Source organism: Patagioenas fasciata, chromosome 7 (genome assembly GCF_037038585.1).
Source record: "Patagioenas fasciata isolate bPatFas1 chromosome 7, bPatFas1.hap1, whole genome shotgun sequence".
NCBI lineage: Eukaryota > Metazoa > Chordata > Aves > Columbiformes > Columbidae > Patagioenas > Patagioenas fasciata.
This window is the reverse complement of record NC_092526.1, coordinates 24,122,968-24,143,362: the sequence shown is the minus strand read 5'-3', so window position 1 is coordinate 24,143,362 and position 20,395 is coordinate 24,122,968. Positions and strand designations below refer to the sequence as shown.

General features: G+C 39.1%; 1 long non-coding RNA gene across 1 annotated transcript in view; it reads left to right on the top strand.

The window, feature by feature from the left end:
• LOC139828433 (uncharacterized) overlaps positions 1-20,395 on the top strand; it is a 186,610-nt gene that overhangs the window by 112,958 nt on the left and 53,257 nt on the right. Inside the window, exon 2 of the long non-coding RNA XR_011740005.1 lies at positions 1,625-1,759. This is a non-coding gene — a long non-coding RNA (uncharacterized lncRNA). The remainder of the gene's footprint in view (positions 1-1,624; positions 1,760-20,395) is intronic.

Below are 20,395 nucleotides of genomic sequence, written 5' to 3'. Positions count from 1 at the left end.
AGGAGGAGGTGTCATCTCCCTAATAAAATGAGACATTTGAAGAGCAATGGGAATCCCCTTTGGACCGAGGGGACCTTTGGAACTCATCACAGCAAACTGCTGTGTAAATTCAGCTTTAAAATTTTGCAGTTCACATGGCAAATTGACATTCATCAATACCAGCAGCACTGGTGAAAGAAGCATTGGCAGTCTGTGAGAAAATATCTTACAGTAGCAGCAGGGACAGATTGGGATACAGTTGTGTTTTGTTTGTTTTCCCCTCCATGTACACCCACAGGGGCACACAGACTAAATAGTGGTCTAGCATCTAGCAACTACTGCAAAATTGGACATAATGAAGTCAATCCCCACCCTCAAGGATGTGTAACTATTTCTCTACTAGACAGATTAGATTGGAGTTCATCAGGGAGTTGTTCTCAAGAGTGTTAATTCCAACCTCATTTGCGCATTTATCCATAGAATAAATAAAACATGAACAGCAGCTATGTGAATATTTACCCAAGGTGTTTCTATCCTGAATTAAACAAACAAAAATACACAACACACACCGCCCGTGGCAGGGATACTGTCTTATGCTAACCCAGCCAGTGAGATGTCCTGGTGACAGCAGGACAGCAGTCTTCCGGTAAGAGCATCTCCATTAGAGTTACAAACCTACTTTGTGTGGGTGACCATCAGGTAATCACACTTACTAGTCCTTTTGTACTGCAGAACTAAATTTGAACAAGCAAGTGAGATTTCTTTGCCTGTCAACCAGTAGTTGTAGCAATTGTCCTAGGCATAATTGTTCTAAATAAAATCACAGATGTTGAAGTCTTCCTCTGCTTTGCTGCTGGTAGCAGAATGCAGCTTGCTGCAGCTGATTTTCTGGTGCTTTCAGGCTGGTTTTGAAGCCCATATAAAAATAAGTTGTTTGTTTAACCTCAAGTAAGCACAGAAGAAGGAAGTCTTTTGCACAAATGGTGAAGATCTTCAGTCCCTTTTATGTAGCAGAAAGGAGTCATAAAAGTCCCAGTTCTGCAGTGAAAGGATTCCTTTGATGTAGAGAATGCTCAATAAGCTTTGTAGACCTCTTCCAAACTCCAGTGCATGGTATGTGTGCTGAGAAGCAGGGCCCCTAGGTGGAGGTGGAGTCTGAGCAGCGTCCTGGCCCCTAGAATGGCTGTGGAGACACTTGTGCAATGTATACAATCCTCTGCATGACCACAGTAGCTTAGCAGACTCACTAGAGGCTTCAGGGTAACTCAGGCTCCAGACATCAGGGAAGTTTGTTAAGCCACTTTACACCTGAGTTTCCAGTCCTCTTCCAAAAATTTCATATATATCAAAGATGATAAAGATTTTGGTGTCACCCACATTCCTGTAGCAATTGCAGTTCATTCATAGAGAAAAATATTTCAGTATCAAATAGACTTCCAATGAGCTATGTTGCTTGTTTGTTTTTACAGTTTATTTAGTTTGTGTTCGGTGCAGCTATTCTGGGCTATTTATAATTGTTTTCATTCCTGGTTCTCATTTACTAGCTCTGTGTTTCAAGTGAGTGGGAATGCATTCTATGTGTTGTTTCAAATAAAATATTTTTTACAAAATGTAGAGTGTGACATATTCTTTTCTAATCCCACAGGTAAAATCCAGCCTGTAAGAATGCAACTGCCCAGCCTCCCTTATCCTTGAAGCCACCTGCCCGAATGTTCCTTGAGCCAAGACCACATGGGCAAAGGGAAAACAATGAACTCATGAAGAGGTTCACAAGTGACAGGTGACAAAATGTCCCAAATGTCTTACCAGTACACTGTAGAGCAGGGCTCAGCTGGGCTGGGCCGTTCCCTCCCTCCCATTACTGGAGATTCAGATTAATCAGTCCTGGTTACATGACGTAACCCTAACATGAAAACAGCATGCAGGCCGGGAGACCCAAGCCTCCTTAGAGGACTCTGGCCATATGTAAGAGAGCAGAAGAGTACTAGGGTTTTAATATGAATCATTACCATGTGTAGAATCTGATGAGATGTGTGTTTGTGGCTCAGTTCTGACCCTACCACCATTCACATTAATTTTTTGAAAGCTTTTCCTTTCATTAGCAAACCTTCAGATTCTAAATGGCCTGCTGGCTGGAGCTGGCCACTTCAGCTCCTATGAAGAGATAGCTGTGAAAGCATGTATTTTCCACTTGCACAAGGACTCCAGCTTCAAACACGATGGGCACTTTTTTTTTTCTCTGTCTTCTGCTTCTCCAACAGTAGAATGTTCCACAGAAATAGCTTGGTCCATGTGAATTTCCATGGCCCTCTTGAGCACAAACACCTTCCCTGAACTGATTTGCCCTGGACCACATAAAGGGTATAGAGAGCATCTCTGTGGTGGAAGGGTTTGTTTTATAAGGATTAATGAGAAATAACCATTTAATGCCATAGAGAATGCAATGTAAAAATTCATTTACATTCCTGCTGCACAGTGATGGCCCTATTTTCAGAATCTGTAAGACAGCAGAATAAGTAACATGCAACATCAAACCCTTTTTTTATGATTTTAGAAAATACGCTGTATACTGTCAGTGATAGAAAGGGCAAGAGGAAAAAATACCTTTGCCAAGCTGTGCTTCCTGGTATGTTCAGTGTATATTCAAGTGCTTCCTGGTATATTTAGAAAAAACCAAATGACAGCAAAATACAGTTTGTAGTTAAGGTCCCTTATCAACACTTAGTCTGAGTGCAGAATAAGAAAATATGCAAGATTCTCCAATGAATAAATGAATATTTAACAAATCTGAATGAAGATAAATTGAGGAAATCCTTTTATAAAGACAAGCAAATACATCTTTATAACACAGGCAATAGCTCCACATTGCACATGACAAGGTGTGCTTTGTGTAATAGGGTGAATATGTATTGCTAACTATGTGGAATACAGTTGAATTGCAAAAATATATTTTTAAATTTTCATAATGGATGAAGGCAGCATGTCTGAGGTTACTCACATTTTAGATTATTATTACTGAAGACTTTTTTTACATCATTAGTTTTTAATATAGATGTTGTTTGCTTCCACTTTACAATTTACTCTGGTTTAGAGACTGAGTATACAACACGTGGTTGCATGGAATGCAGGTTCTGTAGAACTAAGCAGGTATGTTACTGAATTTTACACATGTATCTAGTAGAAAAACAGTTTTCTACATTCTTTATTAAACAGCCCATCTGTTCCAGTCTTTTTCCATGTAAAAAAAACCCAACATAACAAAGTCAACATACAATTTTTTTAATCTATCTATTTGGGCAAAGAAATTTTCTTTCTACACTGACATTTATCAATAAAGATAAATATTGTTGGAATTTTGCTACAAAGCTCTATTTGAGTGCTTTTCTTCACTTCTTTACACCTCTATATAGATGCACACATTTTTTTTTCAAAAGAGAGGAGCATACAATGTTGCCAATGTAGCATTACATAAAACTGTTGTATGAAGTTTGTCCACTAGGTGGTCCGTAAAGACGTATTTAAGAACATTGTTTCAGGTTTTAAGCCTTCGTATTTAAACACATACAAATAAATGCAAATATCTATTTTAATATCATGATTAGCAGCTATGGCTAAAATGACTGTAACTGTTTTGCTCCCTCCTCCCATATTCATTGTGTATTCATCAAAGATAAATAATCTGAGGAATATTTAATATAAGATTCTTCTGTATGTGCAAGCCCCCAGACTTCTTTAAAAGCAGATAATTCAAATTATTTCAGCTGGTTACTCACAGAAGCAAATCCTGTGTACATGAAGAAAATCTCATTTGCAGGTCATATACTCCATTTATATTCCAGGGATGCCAAACAATTGGAAGTGATGGATTTCATTGGCATTGTAGTGATGTTGTCAAAAGTAAAAAACAAACAAACACAAAAATTAGCATTGGCATAGCTGTAAACAACAGTGTATAGCACTGACAGGAAAATACTCGGATTCCAAGCACAGAGCTCATTTTACTTTGAGATAGCTTGAGATTGAATCTGGGAATCTACTGTATGCCTAAATCTTCCAACAGAAGGTGGAATGTCATCAAAACTTGGCAGGTGTGGAGCCACTGTGAGGTGTTTGCAGCAAGTGACTTCTCTAGACAAGTAGATCTCGCAGAGCCTCTTACTCTTCTGTTTGCTATTCCCAAACTTGAAAGAAGCATCATCACTACAGATGGCACATGCAACTGAAGAAAACTTCATTCCATGAATGTCGTGGAACAGAAGACATTCTAACACATCCACAATCAAAAAAACCTGAGATGTATCAACAGCAATAAACATTTTTCTCATACCCTGAGCATTAAGGATGACAAAATTCAAAGAAATATAGTAATTTACACCCGCTGAGCAGGCAGTGATTTTGAGAACTGGATAAAAATATTAATGTCTGTCTGTCACATATGCCAAATGATCTTGATATTAAACTTTCTCATTATACAGTAGGCACATTTTGCAAGAGTTTAGAAACTCAATGTAAGAAACTTTTCAAACATTTTTAAAAGTTATATGCTATGATGAAGAGAAACTATGAGTCCAAGAAATAGATCTGCAGCCATTATGGGCCTTTTTTTATTACGTTGCTATAGTTTTTCAGTGTGGTAATGGTAAATTTCTCAATACATTGTACTAATTTCCATATTCGTTTTCGACTTAGCTCTCATTTCTAGTGTGTAAAGTATGACTCCATTAGTCTTCATTGATTCATAGAAAATGTAGCATGGACTGTATCTTTTTATTAATGAAAGGAAAAATAAGAATGAAGTTACAGAATGTAATGAGGTTTAGAAATGAGTTTGCTTCATCTTATAGCAGTTCTGATGCAAGTTATTACAAGATTGGCAATTCTGAGCTGTATATTGCTTGAAAATTATGTAATCAAAAACTGTAGAAAGACAGGAAACTCAGTGTTCCTCTCCTTGTGAGCAAGGCTTCTTGCTATAAACTAGTGAATTTATGTTGGTATTAAAGAAGTTACCACTGTAACAAAGAAATTACTATGTTATTCACAGATTAAGAACAAGGAGAGAACAGGTATTTCCCTTGTTGCTTCTTCTAATATCAACCGAGTTTAAAAGTTCAATCTGGTTAAAACATTTTCCCAAAGTACTTCACAAACTGGAAGAGGGAAGTCACTGCTTGCTCCAGTGAACTTTTGATAGTCCAAACCAGCTGTTTGATAGGCCATAGAAGTTCTAAGTATTTGGGGGTACAAGCACACCATGTGATCCTGTGGACAAAGTTTAGGTTGGAAGAATTGTTTAAATTGGCATGGAGTCAAGATTTAAACCTTCATAGGAATTACAGAAGATATTAAGTTTCATAATTTGTAGTTTATGATAAATTAGTGTTTAAAAGAAAACACATAAGAACTGGGCAGAAAATTGAAAAGGTAAATCCAAGAAAACCAGTTTAAAGTTTTGGTATCCTGGTGAAACATATTCAAAGCAAAAGTGTCATAGGAAAGAGAAAAAAAGACACAAGCCAAAGGAAGAGTAAACAAAAATGCTTTCCCCCTTTTCTCCCTACAACAGTGGCAATACCCTATTTGTTCAAATCTTTATGTAGTACAAACAAATACAGCCTCTAATACAACAGTCTTTTCACATTAAGCTTCTGAACAGGGAATTATCCTCCTACTCCAGCTTCTAATTTCCTCTTCCTGTCCCATATATAAAACAGCTGGGTGCGGTTGTCTGATGAGATCAGCTGCCTTGGTCTCCCAAGCTATTTTACCCCTTCCTGCCTGTTGCATGAGCTCTGCTCAATGTAGGAAAAAAAAAAAAGGAGGGAGGTGAGTAGTTTTTGGTTTTGTCTTGTTTTGTTTGTTTTTTTTTTTTTTTCATGAGTGTTTTAATGTCTGTGTTTCTAAGGTTCTCAGAAGTCAAATGAGCACTCTATTTGTTCCACCAGAAAAAATGAAAATACAGTAAGGAAGGAACAACAACTCAAGGGATGATTAAAAGGAAGCCTAGAGCTGAAGCTACAAGAAGGATCTTTGTAACTTGCTTTCTTTTAGAGTGAGACAAAACTGCTTCAGTTAGGTGCAGAAAGTAGGATTTTCAACTGAGTTGCAAAAGGGAGAGAGCTATGGGGAGTTTCAGCTGTAAAAATTAAACTTTGTCTGAATGTGAAAACTAGAGGTCAAGGTAAAGACAATCCTTTCCGATGTATGGCACAAAGAGGCTGGTAATCATGTGCAGTAGTTCACTGTGATTTAGTTGGTGGTAAGTACTTCAAACAGAGGAAGATGGAAGAGTATACTGAAGCTATGCTGGGCTTTAGCTGTTGGCCACATATCCGTTGAGTTTCAGTGATGCTAAATAAAGATTCCTGCTGTGAACATGAGTCAGTAAACAAGTCTTTAGTCTTGAAAAGAGGCTGAAATATGTTAAAGGATAATGTAATTTAGATGTGGTACAGAGCAAAAGTTGTATATAAAACTGGAGAAAAGAATGGGAGAGTCCTTCTAAAGGATCAGTTGAAGAAATAAGGTAATTGGGATATGATGATGTCAATGAAATTAGGGTTGTCATGAGGTAAATATTTATTTGAACACATACACTGGAAAGTTGAAAATAATAATGGAGGGAATGCAAATGAAATAAGTGGCAGTGTGTTTTGTCGAGGGAACAATCACTTGACACTCTAATGACAGCCTCTTTCTTGAAATGTGAGGAGGAAAGCCATACCAGAGAGGATCTTAGCTGGAAGTGGTGTGAAAAAACCTCTGTGATGGTAATGACAGTGCAGAGTGAGCTTGGTGATGGAAGAGGTCAGTTATATTTTTGTGTGGTTGGTTTTTCATTTGTGTGTTTTAGGAGGAAGAAATGGTTCCATATTTCCATTTTTAGAGAAAAAGAGTAAAAAAAGAGTCCAACAGGAGCCTGAGGGGGAAGTTTGGGAGGTGGTCATGGGCTGGCTGGAGGAAAACAGATGAGGAACTTATGCACCTGCAGTAGAGACTCTGTGGAAGAGACTTGGGGCAATCACTGAGACAGAGGTAAACTAAGAGGAAGACCAAGTCATGCTGTGTCAAGCTTCTTTTGAGAGGTTGTCACAGTCTTGTGCACTGAAAAGAGAAGTAGAGAAAGGTGAAGATTATGTGAATTAAGGCCACTACAGACTGCAGTCCAGATACTTAATTGTGCTGGGAGAGGTGTTCTGCTGGGATGAGACCAGAAGAGGGAAGAACAGGTTTCTGGTGGGAAGAGTCATTCTGATTGCAGGCTTTTGCCAGGAGACATTCTTGAGCACAAGTGGAGGAAGCAGATGGTTGAGGGACTTAGCAAAGTGGACAAAAATGTTGAGGCATAGCAGACTTAGAAGAGGGAAAAGGAGGGAGCAGCATGTGGTGAGAATCACCAGCAGTGGAGGGGGATGCTTGAGAGATGTGGAGTTGCCTGCCATTTGCTGATCCTAGTCAAGCCCTGCCCTCAAGAAATGTGAATTAGTAAGTAAGAAGGAGGCATCCAGATATAACAAAACAACCTAGTGGCGAAAAATAATCAGAATTTGAAGGGTAATTTTATAACTGTCAGTGCAACCCATTACATCGGCAGTGAAGAGCCACGTTAGGATGTGTGGGGGGAGATGGAATCCTGAGAACGCTGCTTCATTCCTGTGCTTCCCAGCAAACTCCTGTTGCCTGGGCCTGCAAATGAGGCCAAGAGAAGACAAGGAAGTCCTGGCAGCTGCAGGCAGGGCGGAATGTAAAACAGAATGGCCACTCTTAAAAAATATATTTTTAAAAGCTCATACAAGAGCATCCAGTTTTCCTTGGGGGAAGACAGTTACTCTTGCACCTAGTAAAGCATCCAACTGAGACAGGGTGCCCTAAATGTGGAGAAAGCTAAATAAATACGGTTGGAGCTAATTTGTTTACCTCTGCAAAATTGGAGAAAAATGGTCTCAAATGACATCATGCAACTGTTCTTCACATTTTTTTCTTATGTTTCACAACATGATGGTATTTCTTAGCAGCATGTTTCCCATCAAACATGGATTCCCATTTTATGAACTCTCTGTCATTTTAGTAAGAGAAACATGATTTGGAAAGAGTTTTTAGCAGAAAAGCTAGCTCTGTGAAACACATCTGTAAACATTTAACTCTGCTTCACACAAGGGAGTTTCATCTGTGAATGCTGTGTCTAGGAGTCAACTGCAGAGATGAGGCAGGATATTCTTAGCACCTATTTATAGAAGAATGTATAAAATACTATAAACTCCACCACATGTGATCAAAGCCACATGACCCAAATACTAAGCTATTCATATGGGCCCATGCAAACAGCAGAAGCAAAACAAACAGCTTAAAAACCAATGTAATTGAGCATGAAAGCACCATCAGGAAACATAACAATGAGTCCTATGTCATTTCATGTTTTATGCAGTGCAAACGTGACACCTTATTCCTTAGGTTGTGAGACATTAATCAAGCATACTGCCACACTTGGAAGGATAATGCTATCGAAGGAGAGAAACCTTTTGTATATTCACTTTGTATTCTTTAAGAACTGCGGACCAAAGTAATGAATGGCATCCTAGACCATTTTTCACACAAGGAGCCAGTGTGTCGTACAAGATTTCTTCTTTCATACCACACTGTCCTTCCATGTTATGCTGCTTGTTTTTCAGTACCAGGATATCCTTTATTATGTGGCTTTTTTAAAAATATTACTTTGGGGCAAAAGACTGGCTTTGCTGAGCTGCACTGCTGTTAGCATTTCATATTACAGAAACAGCTCTAATAGCGTACAATGTAAGCATTGTAAATCCCCTTTCCTTCTGACATTGCCCTGTGCCTTCCTGAGAAGTGTGAAAATTCCTGATGACTCATAGCGGAGCTGTGAAAAAGCCCTGGTTTTGCTGCTTGAGAGTAGTTGTGAGGGATCTGACCAAGTGTCAAATCAGATTGAATAGAAAAATGTTCTATTGACCTGTTCTGGTGGCTATGATTTGTAAAGGGCATAGGTGGGGCAAATGCAAGATACTTTGTTATGATTCTAGTTCTCAAATGCTTCAGCTGTGATGAGGTATGTCTTTGCAAATTCCTTTTCCATCCTCACCATCCCACTCTCCAGTGGATGTGCTCTCCTTCCTCAGTTCCCACCCTCCTTTTTTGGCACAGCCAGTTTTAAGGCTGGAAACTCACCAGTGCTGATGTGAGGACGTCTCTGCTATCAAAGTTTTGGATAAAGCACGATGTGATCCATGATCTGGTTTTCACATATCCGTGTTGAGATCAGTCATAGAATGCTATTGCAGAGCTTTGTAGAACAGTTGCTGGAGGACATGGGCCATAGCCTTGCCTGACCTTGGCATTGCAGGCAAGGAGAATAACTGAAGCTTGTCTCTTGCTGTAGTCTGCTGAGCTTAAGCACAGGCTTGTCCAGTCAGTTTGTGTGCTGGGCAAGTTAGGATGACAGCATAGGTTCAGGCTTTAAATACAGCTGAGACCGGGGTGCCTCTGGGTCCTCCCTACTTACAGGTTTTTCGCATGGTATGGCTTCTTCAGTGGGGAACTCCCCCAAAAGAGATATATGGTCTGACACTTAGCAGAGTGGCAGGCAGGCCTGCAGAGTCTGCTAAAACATTTGTGGGAGTCTGGAAGCACTTTAGAGGCTGATAGATAAGAAGTTAGAAACATCTGAAGTTTTGAGGAGGAAAACAAGATTTATGGCGACTATGAAGAGCAGGAAATCGAAACTGTTAAGAAATCAGCTTCAGGTCATCATAAAGTTCTGATCCCTAGTTTCACATTAAGGAACAGAATACTACTAGAAAATCCTGCCTGTGGTAATAAATAAAATTAATAATTAGCTACTATATACTGCTTTTCATCTGTAGATCACAGTGATAAGAAGAACGCAGTGAAAGTCTAATTTATTGCATCTAAATAGTTGACTGTTAAACATATCTTTTTGTGGGATTGTAAATTCTACCTGTTGACATAAGCTCAATCTTAGCTGCTTTCTGGACTGGATTGCTTTATCGTTTAGAATTAACTCCTTGCAGACATTTTCAAGAGTTATTGTTTCTTGCAAGTGTATTATGAAAAGGGGAAATCCCGAAGGAGAAAAAGAGAAATAAATTGGCAAAGGACTTTGGCAGTAATTGTAACCACGACCACATTTATTGTTATACAAATCAATTAGGACCATATTTTGTGAGCCTTAATTGAAGAAAACTGCCATTTTTTTACTGCAAAACTTGGTCCTAGAATATGTGATCTTTTAACCACATCATTTGTCTACCACTATAGGAAACACTTTCTGTAGTAGACTCTCAAAATGTGAGATCATATTGCAAGGTGCACCTACTGTACATCTTTTCAATATAAGTAATAAAATTCTGAAGTGCTCGTTGGAATAAAATGCTAGTGAAAGTTTCTGTATTACATAAAGGCTTTGGAATTTGTCCTATACTTAACCACAGGTTTTGACCTTAACTCTGAAAAATTATTAATAATTTGATGATCCTTTGTTGTCCCAGATGATGACCTTTCTACTGAGCTTGGAGTTTCTGCAATGAAGAGCAAATTTGACAATTAAGTTCTTTACAGTTGTCTGAAATTGGTTGCCCAAATTTTTGGTCAATGTTGCAACATACATTTATAAATATTTTAATACTTAATGCACGTGTCAAATTTACTACAAAGAATTAGTGCAAGTGTGAAGAAGACACTAGGACAATGTCTTTATTGTATTTTGACAGAAATGCAAAGGATATCCTTTGATATATGTTGGTTTGTTTGAACCATTAGTACGGATTTATGTCCCTAAATGTGGCTGGAAGCTACACTTGGAAGCAGGCTAGAACCCATGTGCTTAGACATGTCTGATGGCTCAGTGTGATCACAGGAAAGGGGCTGGTAACCCTTAGCTGCTGAATCTTTTCTTTAGAGAATTGTGGAAAAAAGGAGGCAGATGGAAGCATGGGTTCAAATCTGTGATTTATCCAAGCTGCTGGTATTTTTGCCAGACTTCTTTTTCAAGTCTGATGAGAGTCATATGAAGCGTATGTACTTTTTAAGTTACATATGACATGGATACTGACTTGTGACAATGCTTATGTTTGTTGTGGCCTTGAACCAAAGCCAACCAGATGTTTTTGAAAGTTTGGATACAAATGTTAACTTTGAAGCCCCAAGTCGTCATTAGTGCAAAAAAGGTGTGTTAATGTACTTTGTACAAGAACTTAAAGAAAAATTAGTGGAATTTCCCTGCCACTCAGTGAGGTCATCCTGGCAACCAAAATGATGGGACAACAAACACCCAGTTTCCCTTTTTAGGAAAGAATGAGCTGGAAGGGGTGAAGGTGCCAAGGATCTCAGGGGGAAGCAGCAGGTCTATTGCTAGCACAAAACAAGGACTGCAGGAGGAGGTGCAGCTTTGGTGATCTATTTTTGGGAGAGGGTGAAGGGGAACTTCTAAAAATAGTAAAGTATGATCGTCAAGTACTGGCTTTTGTTACCCTCACCCACTTGAATTCAGCTTTCAAGATTTATTATATCACTCCTAAATCTCTTGGAGTCATTACAGTCTTGCCTTTCATCTAGTCTGTATATAAATAATTGATCATCATAAGGATTGAAAACTGTGGAAATGAAGACAGCTTAACACAGATATTCTTTATGACATCAATTACAGGAGGAATCATTTGATGAGAACAGAGAATATTTCAAATGGTACAATAATGCTAGCTCTTAAAATTACTTTGTATTTGAAATGAAATGTGTACACTGATTGGTTCTGTTGCCAGTTTATGGAGAAAGTATATTATGGGTCAATGAAAAAGATGGTTAATCATCTGCATGCAGGGCTTGCTTTACCCTTCCTCTGCTTCTCTTTTACACTAGTGTAACTGTTGAAGTCAGCTCTGTACAAATGGCATAATGCAGCGGTGAATCAGGCCTGTATTTTGTAAGCAGTTTATTGCAAGAGTCTGCAGTACTGAGAGAGGAAACGTTCAGGCATGTTTGCTGCTGAGATTTAAACTCCCTGAGCATGGATTCTGTTGGCAGCAGTCGTGCACTGGGCCAGGGGTGTCACAGGGTTGAACGCTGAGTACTACAACAGTAGCTGAGCACGTTCATTGTATTAAAACCTGGTAACATGCTAAAATCCTGTAAACAGCATCATTAAGCATATTGAAAGGAAGTCAAGCTTCAAGTGACTTTTAAATTTTTTTTTTTGTTGGATAATTAATGTAGTGTTGACTGGTGAATTTATATATTGGGCTTGACTGGAGAGTACACTTCCTCTCCCTTTTGTCGCTGCCGTGTTGATATTTTGTGTTGTTCCACTGTTCATCCATGTGCACACAATAGGTGGTTTGGACCAAGTTTCTTGGCCTGATATAATATTTTATTGTACTGTCTTAGTTTGACAAAATATCTGCCTTTCTCTCTTTCACAAGTAAACTGGCATCAGACACAGAATTTCATCAAACCTCTGCTTCCAGATAGGGTTTGAATGGCTATGAAAGACCATTGCCACTCCCAATTTAAAGTGATGTTTGTGTGACCAGAGAAGAAGATGTTGACATCACTGAGAAGTACGAAAAATGAGCCACCGCTAAATGTGAGCAGGTTCAGCAGGGAAGACTCCAGTGCTTACTATGTGTTTAGTTCCTTTACAAAGTATTTATTGTGGACTGTTTTTTTAGAATTCTACTTCTTTCATGTCTTAATGGTGATCACATCTAGCAACAGCTGGAAGAACATATGTATTGCATATTGACTCTGTCAATTATGCTTGTTTGAAATCTTTTATCCTAACATCATTAGACTGTTTTTGCAGAAGCTTTTGTGACCTTGTTACAGATAGCATACCATTGTAGGTAAAACAAAAAAAGTCAATAACAGTGAAGCATCCATACAGCCAGATGTAGAGAATGAGCTGACATGTATTTTCAAGATATTAATTTAGGAGGGCTGGGCATCTATGGAATCAAAAAGGCAGAGGATAAGGGAACTTTGCAGGACAAAGGGAAGTTCAGAGACAGACTGGGAAGCAGAACAGATTGCTTGAACTGGCTGAAAAGAAAATTGTGCTACTGTTGTGCAGTAGCAGCCATTTTGAATGTCACTTGCACATTTGCCAGGCCAGGCTTGCACAAGTCACAATCTGAATAAATTTCCAGATTTTGGTACCAATCAATTGCATTTAGCTGGTTCTTAATTGTAATTTTACATAAAGTGAAATGCGTTTGATTAATGATAGGGTTTCATTTCCAAGAATTTGTGATTGCTTTGAGTTAATGGGAACCACAAAGTGTAATACAATATCCCGTTGATTTAGACAGTAGTTTGTTTTCTGTATTTCTTCATTTGAGAGACACTCAGGTATGAAGAACAGATGTGCAGATGTTAGCCTCGTGTGTAGCATGCCCAGAGGGAGAAGCGTAGGTCAGGGATGATTTTTAAAACAGATTTCTTCTAAGGTGGGTTGTAGTACCTTTAGGGGTTGTCTTTCTAAAACTTCTAGGTGACATTTCTAAATTACTGCTGAGAAAACAAGCCCTTCCATCTCCGTAATATCAAAAGGAAGCTGTGCCTAAGAAGTTAATGTAAGATCTGTTCCCACTGCTGACAGATGTGATTTTTGTTTGCTATTTTGTAAAATGTTTAAAGTTGGGTTTCCATTGCAAATCATAGCAGTGTCATCTGGGAAAGGAGGTATAACACTTTTAAAGTTGTTTCATCACCATTACTGACTTCTGCAACTAAAGGTGTAAAGTTAGATGTGAGAAAGCTATAATATGTTCAATTGATTATGAATAGTGGTGGACATTCATATTCTAAGGACATATACATGAAGATGTTTGAAGGAAGGAAGCAGACATTGTCTATGCAAATTTGAGGACAAATATCTGGTGACACTGAATACTAAACCTTTTCAGCCATTCACTTCAGCAGCTAAGTTTAATTGTAGTAATGCAGCGTTTTAATGTCCTTTAGTTATTTTTAACTCTGGATCCGTATTCACTTTATAAATCATAGCATTATTTTATCAATTGCTTTGGTGTATGTGAGCCCAGATCACAGACAGGGAGACTAGTTAGGTGTCCATTACATTCAGTTCTGTGCCTATGGGACAAAACCAGAAATTTCGCCCGTGACCAGGACTGCATGCTAGTGTGATGCTGTTACAGGCTGTACAACTCTGCTGCCTGGGACTGCATGCAGTCCTGGGTAGAGCCAATGAAGGTCTATCAGTGATGGAAAATTTGCTCCATCTTAAAACAGTTATTAGCTGACACACCCAAGGTGGGTTTCGTGTCATCAGTTTCAGCTGCCTGCAGTTTGTTGTCCTGGAACATGTTCTGAAATGGAGGGATGAACTAGGGGGACCCCAGCATGCCTTGATCTCTCCATTAATGCTGAATGGAGGAAGGACAGCCAGCTCAGGTGGGACTTCCGTAACCACTAGACAGCTGAAATTAGGTGAACTTCACCCTGCCGTGGTAAAAGGGGACCAGACTGCTGTTATTAGTTCATACTCACCTTTTCTTCCAAGTGTACAGCTTGTTTCAGACCCATCCTACCTCCAGTGACTGATTGCTTTCCTCTCCCCACTTAATACGTCAATGAATTACTTGGCTGGCTTACTGTGCAGCTTCCATCCTCCTGTAACCCATGGGTTTTCAGGCAGGAAGGTATTTGTAGCAAGGAGCTGTACTGCTTGGTATTTTCCTCAGCAGCAATTCCCCAACTTCTTCTTTTCTTTGCAGGAGAACGGCCTGAAGCCACAAATTTCCATGTGGGGTGACTGTATTGGCTACGTAGGCTTTCTTTGCCACAACCTATATATTTTTTCTCCCTAATCTGTATTTATTTTTTTTTTTTTTTCAAAGTGGGGGCAATTATGGGTATAGTCCACTTCACAAGGATGTTTTAGGCAAAAACTATCAATATTTGTAAGGTACTTAGAAAGCCTGTAATTATGAACTTTGGCACTAATGTAATATCCGTTGAGAGCTTCTGAAGTTGAACAACATAATTCTGTCAACAGCTTTTGCATTTAGAAAGATATGATCCACGACTTAATTCTTGTCTGAAGTTAATTCAACAAAATATTTAATAGTTAACAAAGTATTTAATATTCATTTATTGACTGAACTTTTTGACTTATTGGGCTAATAAGCCAGCTCTTACAGCCCAGATTGTCTAGATAGCCACATAAACATGTAACTAATGCTCCTGTAAAGAGACAAGCTGAAGTACTTCCATGGCAGAACTTTCAGAATTGCTCCACTTGCTTCAGTTCCTTTCCCATTAAAATCATTGGAAAAACCTGTTCTTGACATCAAGGGGAGCAAGGTTAAACTAGCACAGAATGTTTTGAAAATTCCAAACTAGTAATTTAATCCTTGTATTTAAACATAGTGACACTTGCATTTTTTTTTCCAAAGCTGCACTCAAAATAAACGATGTGTTAGTCCCTAATAAATGGTCCTTGGTAAGAGCATGTACTATGCTTACTTTGAAAAGTCATTTATTTCTTATGGTGAGTTTCTGATTCAGCTCTCTCCCCAGTATGCTGTTTTAACATTTTTCTCCCTTCTAGGAGTTTGTATAAACCCTGAAACTTGCTGTGTTTCTGTTCAGCAACATGTGCATCTGTGTGTAACAACATGAAGAGGATAACCTCAGACTTATTAGCGTGGTTGTCTTCAGATTGAAAAATCCTTCTGTAGGTTCATTTCTTAGAATCAGCTTTCTGATTTCTTGCTTATTAAATCATGCAGTGTTTAGGAAATAGGCTCCCGGGCTGTCAGTCAGAACTCTAAAGCCTTTCACAGACCATAAATTCACATTCCAATAGTTAGAAACAGAAAACACTATTGCAGTGGTTGTAAAACTCTTTCTCTGATGATTGTATGTTGTACTGCATCAGCAAATCAGAAAAAGAGATGGTTGGGATACTGTTGTCAACATCTTTTTGCTTGGAATTTCCCTCGAGCCAATGACTGAGCTTATGATGATGATTTGTAGTATCTGTTATCACCTTTCATCAAACTCTGAGTAGAAAGTATATGCAGGATATTCCAGATGTGAGTCTAGTACATGCGCTCTGAGGAATCTGTGTTTCCTCTGATTGTTAGTGAAGGACAGTGGTGGTGCTATTGCTTGTTGCATTATTTGTTGTACTAATGACCAAATCCAAATGACTTCTGTTAATGTGCTGTAATTTATAACTCTTTGGGGATAGAGCATTCATCTTTTTGGTAATTCTTACTGCTGTTTTGTGCTTTACAACACTGTAGATTAGAAGCTGCAGAAATTACTCTGCAGAGGAGTAAATTTCCTCCTTTTAACTGTGATCTAAGATTCCCCAGCTTTTCCTTTACATTTTTACTTACTACTCTTAAAATAGTTCTCATTAGAATACTAACTTCTGCAATGTCCTGGTTAACGATATTAATATTATTTTCTCAGCACGTTTCTCAATTAAGTTTCTGGGCCATTTATTAAAAACAGAAGTATTTTATATCCAGAATTAAGTCTGCAACAGGTCAAGGTTGTGGTTTGTTTTTTTTTCCCCCTCTGTAACTGCTGCTATGGAATGATAGATATCACTTCTGGTTTTGAATATTCACTCATGAGTCATTCAGGCTTCTCTTGTACCTCAGCCACAGAAGAACATCCATACGTGAGTTGTAGGAGCATTGACAGTCTATTGGAAACAATAAGAATGGCACAGCCTGGGCTTTTTAGCTGAGAAAAAGGCAACAGAACACCAGCAGAGATGCAGAAGTTCATAAAAAAAACACCTGCCTGCATGAGATCGATGATGGGTCCAGCCTGCTTCTGTCTCCAGCAGAGACAGTAGGAGAGACGGATGAGGGACAGCAGGCAAACTTAGCTGCTTCCATGGTCCGTTCTCACACTCTCAGTATCACAGCTGGTGTGTTGGGTATGTCAGAGGCCATATCCCATGAATTTGCCTCATTCCTACTTGTAGCTGTTGATACTGTCTGCCTCAGCAGCTTCCTGTGGCAGCGAGTTCCAGAGGTTCACTGTTGCTGGGGAAGGTGCTTTTATCAGAATTAAATCAGTGTCCTATTAGTTTCACAGAGTGTCCCCTACGACTTTTTCTAGTGTTGCAGGATTTTATTCTGTTTGATCCTGTTTGCCTTCAGCTGTCTGCTTTTTTCTGTACTGTAAGCTGTGATCATATCTCCTTTTTGGCTTTCCTCAATGGAAGGTCCTAGACTACGTAGTGTAGGAGACTACATAGATGAGATAGCTTCTTCTTGATGATTTTCATTAGTCTTCTCTAAATCTTCTGTACCTTCATTACATAATTAAAAAAAAAAAACTTACCTATGTTCTACAACAACTTTGTCAAGCATGACAATCTCTTAAACAATTGCAGCATTAAAGGTGGAAACAAATAATTCATTGCACATCTGTGGTGGCATTCTCATGCTTTTTATGCCTTTGTCATCAACTGGTCCCACTAATCAAAAGATAACTTCCTGCTTTTCATGTGTCCAAAGAATGTTTTACCATTGGTTTGGGCATTATTTGCAAGCCACTCTTCCAATTCTTTTTTAGACCTCTTTATTTCCTATTTACATTTCAGCTGCTTTATTTTGGGGAATTTTTCTGTACTCAGTTTAGAAGGCTTTATGATGTTTGTGTTTGTTTGTTTTAATGCTGATCTGCCTTTGAAAGCTTCTGTAGCTTTCTTATCGAGCCATTTGTGCAGAGAGGGTTTGGACTGCATTTTCCTCTAGGTCTTCGTGACACACATTACGTAAGCTTCTAGTAGAGTGTATTTGATGTCTGTCAGGCTTTCTGTAGACTTCTTGGCTTTTGAACTAACCATTTGAGGTTTTGGAGGGCAGAGAGAGTGCTAGTTTTTGCTTTTTTTATAACTGCTTATTTTTTAAACTTCTTTCCTTGAAATTGGATAGCCATGAACTAGATTTATTTAGCCTTCTCTCTCTTTCTAGTTTTAAGCCATAGTGTATGACTATCACTAATGCAGAACACCTCTCCCATTAATAGCTGTTGTCCTGTGCACCAGCTGAGACCACCTCCAATGTAGTTTTTTTTAAGTTGCAAGCATTTATGTGTCCAAAAAGTTAGATTTCTGTATCTTAATGAAGCATTAACTCAGTCTGGTAAGGTTAGTTGTAGTCTCTTTGAGTTTGCACCTGATCTAAATTTGCAGCTTCTCCAATTTCATGAAGCTTTTTCTGAGCCAGTGATTCTGACATTGCTGTAATCGGAGGGTTGGTGGCACATCTATGCTGTTATTATTGTCTCTGCATTTTACCCGCAAGGATTCATTGTGCTTTTCTTTTTCCTCCATTATAATTTTATACTGTGCCACTGTATAATATCCTTGACATACAGTGCCTCTTCCTGACCTGTGTGTCCTATTCCATCGTTCCTATCAAGTAGGTAATACCACATCTCATTAGTTTTCCTCCTTCCCTCACTCCAAGAAGCCTATTACATCAGCATTGTCATTTGGTATTAAACATTTTAGCTCCTTCTCTAACTTTTTAGGCTTCTGGCATTAATGCAGAAGTACTTCCAAGTCTTGGCCTCACACCACTGCTTACAGTTGCCTGTGCAACTCTGCTGGCACAGCTGGCTGTGTGCTGCTTGCTGTCCTCCCGACTCTTCCAAAAAAACAGTGCACTTTAGTTAATGATCACCTCATAGATTGTAACTGTCTGAACTGAGTGCCTCTGCCCCTGCTGGCTTGTCCCTTGCTTCTAGGTTTGATGTTTCTCAAGGACTGTTTCAGTTTTCCATAGCGATGTGCTGGGTTTTATGAACGGGCAACCCATCCATCCTGCACCAGTTTCTCCTGTTCCAAGTGGCTCCCTGATTCCCAGCATAGATAAATTCCTGCTATCTACACCATCATCTTCTCCATGCTCTGGCACTCTGGATCTCTTGTCTTTTGGGCCTTGTACATGGCTTTTTAGAGGATATTACTATGGAAGTCCTGTCCAGCTCCTTTTCAGCAGTCTGATTTTTTTAACCTTCACACACAACCCTTTTTTATCACAGTACCAAAGTGGACAGTGACTCTAGGCTTTTCCCCTTCAACCTGGGTATTTGGGAAAATTCCTACCTTTTCACCTGACAGACATTAGCATGGGGTCTTCTTGGACATCAGAAACCCAGATTCCTGTGCTGGAAAAAATAATGTTCTTCTAGTCATCTCTTCCTGTCTTTGACAATTCTCTCTTGTGCGGAAGCATCCTGAGCATGGGAGGACACGGTGTCAAAGACTTACACTGTGGATTAAGAAGACAACACTGAGTCCTTGTGTCAGGCTCATAACCAATATGAGGGTCAATTTTACAGTCACTAATTTCAGAAACATCCTGTATAAGCTTGTCAGTTCAGCTAATATTGCAACACCACCAGATAGTAATGGAAGTTTGTTTGCACTGACAAGAGAGGCTCATGCCCAGATTGCCAGGCACTAGCCTTGTGCACTGCCTTCCAATTAACCCAGGCTCCTGGCTGACAGTGTCGCAAAGGAGTCACTGGCGCAGGGACGTTGTTTGTCGCTAACCAGCCTGTCCTGGCTGGGGAAAGCAGCAGCAACAGCAGGCTTGAAGGAAAGACATATTCAGGGAATCTGTGCAGGAAAATAGCTTTCACCACTGTCAAAGGATACCGAGGAAGAAAGTTGTTTTTAAAAAGATGTTTCAAAGAACAAGAAGAAAGTGAAATTGTCCTGGTAGGAGCATTTTTGGTAAAATTTTGGTGAGTCTGTCCAAGGCAGATGAAGAAAACAAAAGTAGAGGGATAAAGCTGGACAATCTGCTTTGAGAGGGGGGGAAAAAAAGAGGAGTCAGAGTCACTTGGAATGAAAAATGTATTTTCATTGCTTACATAGGATTTTTTTTTTAATTTACTTTGAAAACTTCTGTCCTTGACCATACTGGAAGAAGAAAACACAAGACCTCTGAAGGTATTTAAAAGCAATGTGAATATTTCAGATTTTCATTAGAGAGGAGAGTTTACACAGACAAAAGGACTTTCAGAACCTAAACACCTTCCGTGCTTCAGTAAACCAACCTGAGTTTTTGCCTGACAGCTGAAAGATATTCCCCGTGGGTCCTTTATGCTCCTGTCTGCAAAGTGATTGAGTAAATATGCAGCAACAAGGAACATTCTTATAGCCCGTGCCTGGCATTTGCTGGCTGGTATTTTTAACTTCAGGCAGATACAGTTCAATAATGTTGCTTGCACAGCTCGGCAGTATTCACCAAATACAGAAATTACTTCAATAAATGCACCTTGCTGCATCTTCAGTTTTTAGCAGTGGTCATGTTACATTTTAAGTTTGAAGAACTTGAGTGTGGACTTCTGGGAGGGTGTTAAATTGCTAGTGGGG